Source organism: Lissotriton vulgaris, chromosome 5 (assembly GCF_964263255.1).
Source record: "Lissotriton vulgaris chromosome 5, aLisVul1.2, whole genome shotgun sequence".
NCBI classification, from domain to species: domain Eukaryota; kingdom Metazoa; phylum Chordata; class Amphibia; order Caudata; family Salamandridae; genus Lissotriton; species Lissotriton vulgaris.
In genome coordinates, this window is record NC_141693.1 from 176,653,262 (window position 1) to 176,668,659 (window position 15,398).

Sequence of the window (15,398 nt, forward strand, 5' to 3'; positions counted from 1 at the left end):
TCAGTCAGCCAGTATGTCCGTCAGCCAGTCTCTTGCTCACTCAGTCACTCTCTCTCTGTCAATCTCTCTCCCTCTCAGTCAGTCAGTCTCTGTCAGTCAGTCAGTGTCTCTCTCTGTCAGTCTCTCTCTCAGTCAGTCAGCCAGTCTGTCCGTCAGTCAGTCTCTTGCTCACTCAGTCTCTCTCTCTCTCTGTCAATCTCTCTCTCTCAGTCAGTCAGTCTCTCTCAGTTAGTCAGTCTCTCTACCTCAGCCAGTCAGTCTCTCTCTCTCTCTCTCTGTCATTCAGTCTCTCTCTCTCGCTGACAGTCACTCTCACTCTCTCTGTCAGTCTCTCTCTCTCTCTCTCTCTCTGTCACTCTCTCATTCAGTCAGTTTCTCTGTCAGTCAGTTTCTCTCATAGTCTCTCTGTCAGTCAGTCTGTCTCTGTCAGTTGATCAGTCAGTCTCTCTCTCAGTCAGTATCTCTGTTAGTCAGTCAGTTTCTCTCTCAGTCAGTCAGTCTCTATCAGTTAGTCTCTTTCTGTCAGTCAGTCTCTTTCCCACTCAGTCAGGCTCTCTCTCAGTCAGTCAGTATCTCTCTCTCTCTCTGTCGGCCAGTCTCTCTCTCTCTCTCTCTCTCTCTCTCTCTCTCTCTCTCTCTGTCAGTCAATCTCTCTCTCAGTAACTCGGTCAGTCTCTCTCTCTCAGTCAGTCAGTCTCTCTCAGTCAGTCAGTCAATCTCTCTCTTAGTCAGTCATTCTCTCTCTCACAGGCAATCCCTCTCTTTCTGTCTATCAGTCTCGCTCCCATGCAGTCAGTCTCTTTCTGTCAGTTAGTCTCTCTCTTCTCTCTCTCCTCTCTCTCTCTTGTCTGTCTCTCCCCACTCTCTCTCTCTCTCTCTCTCTGGGGGGGCCATAGGTACATTACCTGCAAGGTCCGCGGGCCGCCAAGGTAGTCTCTCTCTCTGTCAGTCAATCTCTCTCATAGTCAGTCAGTCAGTCTCTCTCTAAGTCAGTTAGTCTCTCTCAGTCAGTCATTCTCTCTCTCACAGGCAATCTCTCTTTCTGTCAGTCAGTCCCTCTCCCTGGCAGTCAGTCTCTTTCTGTCAGTCAGTCTCTCTCTGTCAGACAGTCTCTCTCTGTCAGTCTCTCTCTCTCTCTCAGTCACTCAGTGTATTTCTCTCTGTCAGTCTCTCTCTCTCTTAGTCAGTCAGTCTCTCTCTCTCTCTCTCTCTCTCTCTCTCTGTATCAATCTCTCTCTCTGTCAATCTCTCTCCCTCTCAGTCAGTCAGTCTCTGTCAGTCAGTCAGTGTCTCTCTCTGTCAGTCTCTCTCTCAGTCAGTCAGCCAGTCTGTCCGTCAGCCAGTCTCTTGCTCACTCAGTCTCTCTCTCTCTGTCAATCTCTCTCTCTCAGTCAGTCAGTCTCTCTCAGTTAGTCAGTCTCTCTACCTCAGCCAGTCAGTCTCTCTCTACCTGAGTCAGTCACTCTCTCTCTCCGTCAGTCAGTCTCTCTAAGTCAGTCAGTCTCTCTCTTTCTCTCTCTATGTCAGACTCACTCTCTCTCTCTCTCTCTCTCTCTGTCAGTCTTTCTCCCTCAGTCAGTCTCTCTCTCTTAGTCAGTCTCTCTCTCTCAGTCAGTCTCTCTCTGTCAGTCAGTCTCTCAGTCAGTCAGTCTCTCTCTACTCTCTCTCCTATCTTTCTCCTCTCTCTCCGCTCTCTCTCTCTTGTCTTTCTCTCCCCGCTCTCTCTCTGTCTCTCTCTCTTTGGGGGGCCATGGGTATATTACCTGCAAGGTCTGCGGGCCGCCAAGGAGGGCCTGCTGGGCCTCCAGTAGCCCGTGGGCCGTACTATGAGTACCGCAGTGTTAGAGTAACCTGTCCGCCAAGATCTAAGTCAGGCCCCAAGTCTTGATGCTCAAAAGTTGCACCTGAGTATGTTGAAGCTGGAAGAATTGTCAGAGTGCATTTTGGTTGCCCAAGATGGACACTTGCCTCAGTTAAAGGGAACCACTGGTTTCACTGCAATGGGAGACCAGTAGACCAGGGGCAAATGGTTTTTGGCTGGACTTCCCCAGACTTCGAACAACATTGATTTTTGTGGCCAAAGTTGCTTCACCGTGTTTGTGGACTGAGAAGTGGCCCCAAGAAGACTCCGCCTTTGGATGTGTACCATCAGCACCCTTCAGCATCTTCAGCACACTCAATCCCTTGCATCAGGACCACTCCATTGATGTCCATGTCAGTTATCCCCAGGTAACTATCTTGCCAAGACTCACTGGCCCCTGTGACTTGCTCCCTGCAGGAGAGGGTCACCCAGAGAAGGTCAGAGTAGTTGTACACAACTTTGCAAACGTTTTTTAAGTAACCACTAACTATTGTAGCTGTCAATGCTTGTTTGTAATGCGAATGAAAAGTGATTTATTATTTGCTTCATTGTTTATATCCCCAGAACCCTCAGATGAATTTTGTTCATGTTGATGTCTAAAAATTCAAGAATAAGAAAGTTATTTTAATAAATCGGTGTTGGACTTTCATTGTGTCCTATTTGTTGCTTGTTCAACTGTTTTAATGCTTCTAGATGGTTTGCACTTGTTCCTCTGACAAGCCTGGCTGCTTGAAGTCACAGCTACGCAGGGTTGAGCTAAGGTTTTGCAAACGAGCCAAGGAGGGCCTGCTGGGCCTCCAGTAGCCCGTGGGCCGTACTATGAGTACCGCAGTGTTAGAGTAACCTGTCCGCCAAGATCTAAGTCAGGCCCCAAGTCTTGATGCTCAAAAGTTGCACCTGAGTATGTTGAAGCTGGAAGAATTGTCAGAGTGCATTTTGGTTGCCCAAGATGGACACTTGCCTCAGTTAAAGGGAACCACTGGTTTCACTGCAATGGGAGACCAGTAGACCAGGGGCAAATGGTTTTTGGCTGGACTTCCCCAGACTTCGAACAACATTGATTTTTGTGGCCAAAGTTGCTTCACCGTGTTTGTGGACTGAGAAGTGGCCCCAAGAAGACTCCGCCTTTGGATGTGTACCATCAGCACCCTTCAGCATCTTCAGCACACTCAATCCCTTGCATCAGGACCACTCCATTGATGTCCATGTCAGTTATCCCCAGGTAACTATCTTGCCAAGATTCACTGGCCCCTGTGACTTGCTCCCTGCAGGAGAGGGTCACCCAGAGAAGGTCAGAGTAGTTGTACACAACTTTGCAAACGTTTTTTAAGTAACCACTAACTATTGTAGCTGTCAATGCTTGTTTGTAATGCGAATGAGAAGTGATTTATTATTTGCTTCATTGTTTATATCCCCAGAACCCTCAGATGAATTTTGTTCATGTTGATGTCTAAAAATTCAAGAATAAGAAAGTTATTTTAATAAATCGGTGTTGGACTTTCATTGTGTCCTATTTGTTGCTTGTTCAACTGTTTTAATGCTTCTAGATGGTTTGCACTTGTTCCTCTGACAAGCCTGGCTGCTTGAAGTCACAGCTACGCAGGGTTGAGCTAAGGTTTTGCAAACGAGCCAAAGCGGGTTTACGAATTTATTACACGGTGAGGTTGTACAACCAATGGTGAGGTTGCACAACTACAACACGTCATAAATCACTTTCAACACACTTACCTATTGGATGAGCTGATGCCAGGTAAAGGAGCAGGTAATGAAGGAATAAAATGTCAGGCTGCATCACAGCACGCAGCCATTGACTATGGACATTCAGTCTCACCTCACACACACACACACTCATCACCCACACACACTCATCACCCCAGCTGAGGCTGGTAACAAGCAATGGACAAATATCTTGACTGTGACATCCGTGCACTAACACATGGAGGGGATGCCAAGCTGAAGCTCCCTGAAGTTGTCGAAGGCACCATGTCAGCACTGTGCAAACTCTCAGTGTAAGTCAATAGTTGAAGACGTGCATGTAAGGCAAACGTCTTCAAAGTGAGAAAGACTGTCTACTCAACACATCTCGTTCATATAACCACACTGCGCAGAGGAAGCGTGGATAAGGAAGGAATTTGCATTGCAGTTTTTCCCCAGTGAAAGTGGCTGCAGGGGGCTGTGCGTCTGTGCCTCGTTTTCTGGATTTACTCTGCCTGGGTCGCTTTTGAAAGCTCGAGTTTGCTTTCCTTAAGGGTCTTCCTGGGCTGTAAGGGGGCTGAGGGGGAGTGGAGGCCGAGGCTCTTTTGATCTCTCTCCTATTCTTGTCAAGTGGTCGCCTCTCTGCATCTGGTAAGCAAAATATGAGTACTTAAACTGCAACTACTCCTCTCTGTGGTGCGGGCTACCGACTGACGTCACCAAGAGCCCCCGTGACCCACCACGGCTCAGAGGGATGTCCAATAAAAGCAGGGTAAGAGAAGACAAAAGTGTGTTTCTTTGCCATATGCATAAGTAGAAATGTTTTTTTTATTTAAGATTATTTCCAGTGCTTGGAATGTCTTTTGTTTTATGTATTGGTTCTGCCGTTTATATGCAGCTACTCCAGCTTGGGGTGTCAAATGTCACAAGTAAAAATACAGTGAGAGCTCCCACACTGCCTGGCCGTGTGTGTGTATATTTAGTCGCCCAAGATGGCAAGTGTTTGATCAGACACAGCGCCGGTGGCTAGTGCGAGGCGGCTTGTGGCCTACTTTCCCGAGCAGACTTGGCGCACATTATTTACCCCTGAAAGGTCCTGTTTCGTGTGCCACTGGGAGAGAGGAAGGCCCGTTTGACAGGAGGACAAAGGAAATCCGCCTTGGGTGAGTGTTTTGTGCGCGTGTGTGACTTTGTGTCAAACGGTGCATACGTATTTGCATATGTGAATGTATGTATGTGATTGCCTCTGTATTACCGCTGAGCGTGTGTACGCGTGCATGTGTGTTTGTTTGCTGAGCGTGTTAGTGTGTATGCCTGGCTGTGCTTGTACCTGTGTCTTTGTGTACTTCGTTGTCATCAGTTCCTTCTTATGCACTTTTTTTCCTGTAACCTCTGTACGTCATTGCTGTTCGAGACAGCGGGCCAGCTAATAACCTCATGCATAGACATAGAACTACGGAGATAACCCGGAGGTGTGGCTGTGACGTCATGGGATTCTAACCACCGCGTTGAATGCAGGATCTTGACCACCCGCAGCGCCACCCTTTGATGCGGTGCGAGTTCAGCTGCTTGCAGGGTCCGTGCATTTTGAGAGGCTGGTGGGCGGCGCTGTACGAAGGCCGCCATCCTTCCCTGAGCACCGCTCTCCCGCCGACAAAGAATGGAATGTGTCCTCGTGTAATGTAACTGGTGCTCATACAAAACGCTGCAATACCTGTGGGTCAACTTCGCGCTATATAAAAATGCAAATGCTAATAACTTGAAATGTAAACCAATGACGTCAGTCCACAACTACGCCGGTGCTTGGGGTGCGTTGTCCCCCTACTCCCTACGTGTGACTTCTACACCCTTCCTCCTGTTCTTTTGCTTCACATTTGCTTCGTGGAAAATCAGACCTCCCATGTCACACTGAGCTTCCTTCTATAATGATTTAGTGGGCGTAGAACAAAAGGTGAGGTGTGTTAGTGCAACAGCGCTCCAAGCTTCAAGGCGCTTTAGGGCGGAGATACCTTGGTCACGTTTCCTGATTTAAAATTCATGATTTCAGCACCCCATAACGAATATTGTTCCAGCACCTCTACATCTTACACTGCCTCAGACAGAATGCAAAGCGCGGTAGTCTGATATTTCCACAGGCTCTGATGCACCAAGCTCCAAAATGTATCATAATTAATATTGAAAGGACATTACTGTGCAACAGAGAACAGAAGGCATTCCCCCCGGCTGTGTCACCTCCTTGCAACTGACTCACTTGGGTCTTCCACAGGAACCCGGATTTCTGCAGCCTTACAAGGCCTTCCTTCTGTAAGTGAAACACTTTTGTGTGCCTGTCACTCTCCCCCTCTCCTTCGCCTTCCCTCTCCCTCCTTTCCCTCCCTCCCGCCTCCTCCCTCTGTCTCTTACAAGCCGGAGCAGCTCTAACAAGAGGTTGCTCCTCTAATGAAAAGCTGGCCTCCAGGCGTCCCATTACAAGGCAGCGAGGGAGACACGGGGCTCAAAGCGCAGCTATATAAGCCCTGCAGGGGCTGCCGGGCTCGCCACACATTGCCTTAACATCAAGCAGCGCCCCTCGCGCTCGCCTCGCGCACCCCCCTGCCCTCGCGCGCACACCTTCCACTGGGAGGCAGAGCCACTGAGGGACCGCGTCACCGCAAGCCTCCTCGAGCCAGGTGTGTGATGGAGCCTCGTGACAATCGGAGCTGAGTCGGGTGCACGTGCCAGGTAAGGCAGCGATACCTGCATTCAATGGAATTGACATACTGTGGAGATAACCCAACAGTTTAAGTGTGGACTATTCATTCTAGCTTGCAGGTACACACTGCTTTGTTCCAATGAGCAGGTGGAGATGTGACTAGGATAGGTCTTATGTGGTCCACATTACTTTTGCTTAGTTCGATTTTAATTTAGCGGTGTAATAGCCGTTAAGACCGCCTATTCAGAGAGGTGAAGCAATTTGCCCAAGATCACACAGTTTATTCAAATGGTGATTTTGGGATTTTAACTCCCTTCTCTTTGCCTCGCAACCAAAACCTTAGCCACTTATCACACCTTCTCCTGTTTCGACCTCTCCACCCAGCCACCTTTCAGCAGAGATGGTTTTAACAGCGTGCTTTGCCTGCGACATTAATCTTTTAGAGACCAGCGAGGGGGTAACAGTAGCCTTGGGTTTCATTGCTCCTAATGAGCCTGTCTGTGTTCGTTACATGCCGCTGAGATGTGTCCCCCCCCCCCCCCCCCGCCTCCCTTCGAGCCTCTTCTGGTGAGCTGAACAGGGGATGCCGTAGCCTGCTATATTGGTCATGTGCCTCGATGCCCTCTCTTTGTTGTTCAACGACGGTGTCAGTTCCTTGCACTTAGTGACTTGCACCTGCTGTTTTTCTTTAAACCTATAAAACAAGGATGGAGGTCTATGTGGGTAGGAGGGGGTATTTTAAATAATTCTTTGCTGCTATTAAAGAAAAGCACGAGGCGCTGGCGAGTGACCTCCCTTTAGACAGGTGACAGTCCCCAGGCTCGGGGCTCCGTCTGCACAAACAGCTGCCCTGGCAACGACAAGTGCCACTTCAGCAAAGTGCAGCCGCGCGCCGAGCTCCGTTCGAGTGGTGTTTTACTGTAGCCTGCGCTGGCAGTGAGGCTGGGCTGGCATACCTTGTAAGGCGAGTGATAGACAAGGGGTGCGGCGCGCGGAGGGGTTCTACCTGGTCCTTAACGCACAGTCACGAGGGGCTCTTAGGCTTCTTGCTTTGCGCTCGTGAGCGCGCGTGTGTGTGCACGAGCACTCACTTGCAGAGAACACTAGTATGTTCAACTCTGGACCACAGTATTTGTATTGGTTTTGAGTATGTGGGAAGAGAACACGGAGGTGATCGTGTGTGAATACACACCCAAGAACAATGGAATGTTCACTAGGTGAGCCTGCTGGTGTACAGTGTGCTGTGGATGTGCAACTCGTGAACTCACACTCATTATATGGGCTTTTAGATGCTTATTGTGTGAACACCCTAATTAACAACATCAGTGTGTCTCATACACTCAGTGCAAACTCTTTTGAGTATTCACTCACAATGGGCTCTTTGGTGTCTTTGTGTGATTACACACTCGTTAAGTATGTGTAGATGCTCAGCTTGTCAATAGACACTCACTGCATGCCCTTGTATGTTGAGCGTGAACAAACACTCGTATGTGCTCAGCGTGAACATGCAGTCACTACAGACTCGTGGGTGTGCAGGGTGTGAGCTCACGTTTCGGTTGAGGAGCCTCTCGGATGATAGTGTGACGTGACCTCATGCTCGTGGAAACACGGACTTTTTGTGTATGAACACACACTCCGAGCACAATGGGATGCCAATGTGTGTGAACACACTCGTTAACAACGGTAAATGTGTTTGTTCACACAGAAATGACTCTAGGCGGGTGTATGTATGCAGGGCTCACCCACAGAGGATTTGGGGGTGTTTTGTGTAAGAGCACGCACACGTGACAGCCACAGAAGATTTCAGGTGTGAATGGCACGATGCAGGGCGTGTGAGAACGCACACATGAAGAGCATTGGGTGGCTGATTGTGTGAGTACACACTCTCCATGGCAGTTGTGAACTCACCGACTCATACGTTGCACCAGGATTCTCACGCGATGAGCGTTCACTCACGAGAACCGAGGGGAGCGCTCATACACCCGCACGCTCGGGGCAGAGGGGAGGCAGAGTGTTCGGTGCAAGCGGCTGATGCTGGGCGGGGTTCACCCTCTTGTGAACAAAGGAATTATAATGAGCGGGTGAGCGTATACTCCTAAAGAATCATTCATGGGTGCAAAGTGAGCGAGAACAGCCTCATAGACAACCCCGGAACGCAGGTGTGTGCACAATCAGTCTAGATGTAATGACGGATGAGGGGAGTACCCCTTGACTCCACCTGTGTCGGCACACATCATCGAACCCCCGAAGGATGCTTGGGGTGTGTTTTCACACTCACGCAAGATGTGTGGACATATAGGCATTTATTAAACATCTCACCGTGCCACTGGTCTGAATAGAATCTCTCCAACAATGCAAGAAACTCCCTTACGAAAACACAAGATGTGTGGTTCCTCGTGCATGCTCTTGTGTAACCAGGGATGGCGAGTGTGTGCCCGTCTTAAACTAAGGCTAGAGCCTATTTAGAGTCAGCCAATGAACGGCTTGCGTCTTCTACCGCCCGAGGCTGCAACAGATGAATAGTTTAGTGCACACTGGCTGTTACTCACACGCTTCCGCGTAATGGCTCCCTTCCTTCCATTTCTACTAGTATGTCGGGTGGCGACTTGAAAGAATGCTCTGCACAATTATGGCAGGTCACGCACGCCGCCTAAGCAGGCACACACTTGTTAAGAGTCCGAAGGCGGCATGCTGTAAGTGCACACACTCGTGAAACGCAAGTGTTGGGTGAGTGCTCAAGGATGCTATTATCGGAACCAGACAGAACGCCATCTGCGTGGGTGAATGCGCGTGAACAGACTTGGTGCACCAGGTGTGTGGGTCGGTGTGATGTATGTGTGTGGGAGCGCGTGCCAACAACATAGAAAATGCAGGGTCTGATTGCAAAGACTTCTGTGCAACCCAGGGAAAGTCAGATGCATGTGCACGGACAAGAGGAACATTCTAGGTGCAAGGTTGTGTGTGTGTGCACTGAGCACTGCACACAACACATACCTCTCTGGCGGTGCCAGATGTCCCCCGCTGGAGGTCTGTGCTGCAGCTGCACACTACAGTAGCGTTGTTTGAACAGATGCGGTCCATCTCCTACGCTGCTGTGCTCTAAAGCGTTTCCTTCGCACGAGTAACGCGGCGCTACAGTGTGTACCTTAAATACTTTACAACGTCGTCAGCCAGAAGACATTCATCATGTGTGGCACCCGTTCGGAATGATTTGCCAATAATTACAACGTTCTTGCCAATGTTTTATGATTAATAACCGCCTGCCCCTCCCCACACACAATTACATTCACAGACGCGTGTATTTATTTAAAATGGAAAAAAATGTTTTTACAAGCGAAGCTGCAGCAGTTACTCGGAGCGGAACCCACTGTGTGGCAGGAGGGTCTTAACAAAGGCATGTGTGTGTGCAGCGGGAATTACTTCCAGAAGGCGCCCCCTGTCCTGCGCGAAAATAGTACTCTCGGGAATGTGCTTAGAGCAGAAAGGCATTCCAGTAGGAGTGAGGCGCTAGAGTGCGGAATGATGTCATTAGCAAACGTCCTGTGAGGTGGTTGTAGAGGGGAAGGCTTGCACTGCTATTGGGGAAATGAGCTTTAAGTTTTCACGAGGACGAAGCTCTTAACACAGCCCCTACTTTCCTAGTGAGGAAGGCTGCTAATGTGGAAATATGTGTTTAATACGGCGAGGGCTAAATTACGAGAAACGCTTCCATGTGGCATGGCAGGGGAGCGGCGTTCGAGCAGAAATTGGTTCCATACGGACAGACCCTACGGGCTGGATTAGAGAACTCTGCAGAGGCGGACGGCAGCATAGCGCCTACATTTACACCTACCGACCAGGGTGAAAAACGCATTTCCACCAACCGACCAGTCCTCCAATGCAATTGTCAGTCGGCGCCAATATCATTTCAGCACCAGTTCGTCAATGTAGATGACTTTTACATTGCTCGAATGACGTAATAGGCCGTGCAGGTTAGACCCCACTGAGCCATCTGGATTCCAGGATACGGGCTGTATTTCACAAGTTATACCTTCCCCTCACTGCCCTGTTGTCTGAAGGCTTCTACTTAGTTTTACTGATCAACCATGGCAATATACTGTCTTATGGTATGTGCTTTCTCGTGTACTAGCGCCGGTCACTTCTCTCGTCAACCTTCGTGAAAGTCGAATCGTGCAGAGCAGTGAGTGTGCTCTTCTTAGCCATTGAAGCATCTCCGTCAATACCCACCATCAACAACAAACCACCTCCACAATAGACATCGCATGCACATAACCCATAACCCATAACCCATCTCCAATAACGCTGACTAGCTGCAACAGTTACAGCCAACACTACAGATGAACTCTGGCCTCCAAGGTGGAGCTGATGCCCATCCGCAGAGCGCTTTAACGCCTCCCGAGGGGAGGCAAGCGCTATGTAAAACTATAAAACGCTACGAGTGATTCAACTGAGGATGTGCCTCGCCCCTCTGTACACCGACGTTGTGTTCAGTTAGTTGAGCAGCAGACAAGGGCTGCCTCAACTCCTCCTCTGTGAAGGCCACAGACACTGGTGGACAGAGAGCTCCAGGTTGTAGACTATGCAGAGCAATGGTCGGCTGGAGATGCTGCCGGCGCGAGCTGAATGTGGCAGCCTGGCTCAAGGTGTCTAGAAAGTGGTACCCGGAGACAGAGAGCATCTCAGCACAGAAGATAAACTCAGAGCGTGTGGCGGGGGTGGGAGGAGGGAAGAGGCAGGCGGGGAAGGCGTGGCTAGTGTTAGGATGGAAAGGTGGGGAAAGAAAGGGCAGAGTGTTGAGGGATGACAAGGATGGGATGTGGAGGATTGGAGAGATGGGTGTGGAAGATGGAGTGCAGACCTGCCAAGGTCAATCCAAGGTTTATCTTGGAGTTTCAGGCATTTAATGCACCCCTCTAGCTCCAGGGTGGGTACTGTTTTAGAGCTGTACTTAATTTGACCGTAGAACGAGGAACCCAACAACCTCCCGTCAAGCTTGAGACATTACACTTGAAAAATACTGACTATGGTCGGACTAGAAAAACAAAGATATGAAAGGGCTGTACTTTCTCTTGCTCTGTGAAAAGGCAACATATTTCAATAGAAAAGTGACTAAATGGTGCCTCCATGGGAATTCTATAGAGAAATCTGCAAGTTAAGCTGCGTTCTTCTGTTCAGGCCAGGTGAATTACACTGACATATCACAGCTGTTCGATGTTTACTTTCTATGTGGGTGTGCTCCATGCTAAAGGGCAGCTGCCACTCACAGAGAAGTCAGACAGTTGCTGAAGTGGGCGGGTCCATTGCCCGTGCTGCAGTAGGTGAAAGAATAATGTGATTGACACACTATCGACCAATGGAGCAAGAGGTCTAGCACAAAGGTCTGCAAGTATGCCCACTGCACATGTACATTTGGTGAAATCTCAAGCTCCTGGCACACGCCAGACATCATCATATTTTGAATGTCGCCACTGGAGCCATCCCCAGCTGGGTCAAGGATTCACGTTTTCAGTTTAAGTTAATTCGACGGCTTGGGTAATGTCACATCCGAGGGCCTTATATCTCCAGGGTTCCTAAGCATCCGTGTGAGGAATTCAGTAGTGATAACGAAAACAAAGGTCAGAGTTCACTCCAGGAAATACTAATGGCTTCTGGCGTCCTATAGAGCCATTGTGAGTCACCGTGTGACCTTGTAATGGGAGGAGACGAGGCAATAACTCAGGGGCCGTCCTCTTCTGAATGGAGCTTCATAAAGAGTAGATAGTTCGGGCCCCTCCCCTGTCATTAAGCACAAGGCAGGCAGCATGTGGCTGCGCCTCCCCAGACTCCTCCTTTCATCCGTGCTTTGTGTCCTTGTCATCCTGGAGAGCATAGGGTTCCGTTCTTTTCTCTCCTGGTGACACCACCCTGCGGGTGGGGCCCTTGCTGTCCAACGCCCAAGACCTAAGGGCGTTGTTGGTGGCAACTGTGTGTATTCGGGAAAGAACACTCTTGTGCCATGCATGAAACGGACACTGTTAACATGCACCACAGCGAGCAAGACTCTTTAAACAAGCATTGGCAAAGCCAATAGGTTTCCCCTATGCAAGAACAATGGGTTTTGCCAATGTTTTTTAGCCATGTTGTACACCAGCTTGTCTGCTGTTCAGCATGACTTAAAAGTTAGTAGAGTAGAGGAGAGTTGCATGGAATGGCAAACTTTGGAGTAGAGTGGAGGGGGAGACAGTGTTTTGTATTGGTGTGACATAGTGTGCAGTTGCATATAATGGCATACACTGGAGTGGCATAGAGTAGAGTGGGCTATTGCAGAGTGCATTGACATAGGGTGTTGCAGAGTATAGTGGTGTAGAGTGCTGTGGCATTGAGTGTAATGTCACTGAATTCAGCGGCATTTAATGCAGCATTGTAGAATGCAGTGGCGTAGTTTAGAAAGGTGCATAGGAGAGTGGAGTGGCGCAGAGATTAGCATAGAGTAGCGTCGCATAGAGTACATTGGCACAGAAGAGAGTGGTGCAGACTGCAGTGGCATAGAGTAGGGTGGTGTGGAGTACAGTGGTGTAGAGTGGGGCAGAGTGGAGGGAGGTAGAGTCGCGTGATACAGAGAGCAGTCGTGCAGAGTAGAGTCGAGTGGCATTGAGTGCAGTGGCAAAGGTTGTAGAATAGAGTTGATTGGCATAAAGTGCAGTGACATACAGGGGTGCAGAGTAGAGCAGTACAGGGGGGTGCAGAGTAGAGTATAGTGCCTTAGCGTCTAGTGGCATAGAGTGCAGTGGAGTAGTGTAGAGTGAAGTTGTGCAGAGTAGAATGGCGTAGAGGTCAGTGACAGAGAGTGCATTGTTGCAGAGTAGAGTGTCAAAGTGCAGTGGTGTAACCTGGAGTAGATATGTGGAGAGAGCAGTGGTGTAGAGAATAGTGATGCTGAGAAGAGCGCAGTGGCCTAGAGTGCAGTGGCATAGAGGACATGATGCAGAGTGGAGTAGAGTGGCAAAGAGTGCAGTTGCATAGAGTAAATTGTTTCAGAGTAGAGGGAAGTGACATAGAGTGGAGTGGTGCAGGGTAGAGTACAACTACGTAGAGTGGCGCAGAGTGTAATGGTGCATAGTAAAGTGGTATAGAGTACAGTGGCATAGAATGCCGTGGTGCAGAACAGATTAATGTGGCATACAGTGGATTGGCAAAGAGTGCAGGGGCATAGAGTTGAGTTTTACAGAGTAAAGTGCATATTCGTAGAGTGTATTGACATAAAGTGCAGGGGCATAGAGTGCAGTGGCATAGAATGCAGTGTTACAGAGTGGTGTATTGTACAGTGGTGTAGATTGGAATTGTGCAGAGTCGATTGGTGTGGCCTAGACTGGAGTGGTGTAGATTGCAGTGGCGAAGAGTTCAGTGGCGTAGAGTAGAGTGGCGCTGAGTGCTTTGGCATAGAGTAGAGTGGTACAGGGTAGAGTGGAGTGGCATTGAGAGGAGTATGCATGGTTTGGAAGTGCACTGCCATAACAGACAACACATTTTCAGTTTAAATGACCATTACATTCCCAGACATGCAGTTTTACTAATACAACTATAGAGTGCACAAACAAAAATGTGTGGAAATTGCATCATCTAGTGTAATGAAGTGTTTTGATCATATTAAAGTATTTGGTTTCAACACACTTCAGAAATAACCCAAAATGTGCTTCAATTGTGTTCCTAATTCTGATATGTTCTGAAATATGTGCTGGGACGCCTTGTTGCTGTGGCAGCCATGCGCATTACAAGTCTTAAATAAATAAATACTTACACAGTTCATTTGAATGTTGTCATGTGCTAGCCAAACCTCTTTCCTAGCCCCAGCATCTAGCAAGATTTTCTCATAAATCCTCTCACTTTGAAGTCAGAGAAAGAAAAGTAACCAAGCACAATCCAAAGACAGCGCTTAACATTTGACCTTGATATTTGAGTGCACAGCAAATGTGACAAGTTCAGAACAAGATGTAAAGGTCTGTTTACAGAAAGGGAGTTTGTGGAAGAATACAGTAAACATGGTTTAGGCAATGGGAGGGACAGAGTGAACATGGCTAGTCTAAAGCAAATAAAGCCAGCAAATAGAAAGCCAGAAAATGTAAGTTACAAACCACAAAGCCAATGGTACTAAATGGGGAGGATGCATTCCCAAATTAATTTTCTGAAAGTCCCTAAGATGTAGGTTGCAACCTAATAATGCACAGACTCTTATGTAAGTTCTTCAGTATGGTGAGCTCTGTACACAGGGCAAACACACTCTGAAAGCAAACAGCCAGTTTACCCGCAGTGTTTAATACTGCAGTTAGCCTGTTCTAAGGGTTCCCAACTTTGCCATGTAGTTCATTTGATGCATAAGGATCCCGGGAGATTGGCCGAGGATCCCTCAATTTGTCAACTAGGAAATGTCAAGACTAAAAGTGAGGTTTCCTGAATCTCCAGGCTACCTCTCAACTGATAGATCACACATCACCCTGGTCTTGATATCTGCCACTTCTCCTGCATATGAGTCCTGATCACAGCATCTGTAACAAGCCATGATCACACTTCCTGCCCTACTCTACTGACTGCATCTCAGTCACTGAGCCATGCATAGAACCCCTGATTCAAAGCCTTTGGCAACATCACCTGTCCATGGAATCCAACCATATAACCTTCTTTGAAACCAAACCAAATCCCTTTTTACGAAGGTTGCACTACAGCTCCTGTCCTTGAATTTTGAACAGTTCTTACTTTGCCAAACTCAACCAATAAATAAATAAACAAATAGCTGTTGTTTCCTGAAGCTTTTCTCCGGAGCTGACCGAATGCTAATGCTACCTAGTTTGAGTTCATTCCATGCGTTTTTCTTCCGTCACTTTACACTTCAGTACATTTATCTTACTCTTGGAGTTTCTTTTTCATTCTATCTTTTTCCATTTTCGCAGTTTCTCCATCATTCTCCCCCTTCATTCTTACTTTAATTATTTTCACTCTTTTGGGCTGAGTCAAAGTCTGATGATGGCAAATAATTCCTGGTTCTCACCAAGCAACCACCAGCACAAATGAAGCACTGATTCTGACTGAATCTCATGTCTTTGAGTTCTGAACCCCCCCTTTCCATGTGTTGAGCTCGCTTGGGTCTTATTCATGGCATATGCTGACCTTGAGTAC

At 48.3% G+C, this 15,398-nt stretch overlaps 1 protein-coding gene across 3 annotated transcripts in view; it reads left to right on the plus strand.

Moving 5' to 3' along the window:
- Positions 1 to 5,957: 5,957 nt before the first annotated feature.
- The window catches only part of TNC (tenascin C), a 157,451-nt gene continuing 148,010 nt past the window's right edge, over positions 5,958 to 15,398 (plus strand). For all 3 annotated transcript variants that reach the window (XM_086921101.1, XM_086921102.1, XM_086921103.1), the window contains exon 1: positions 5,958 to 6,277. The gene's annotated coding sequence lies outside the window, so the exon portion shown is untranslated. The remainder of the gene's footprint in view (positions 6,278 to 15,398) is intronic.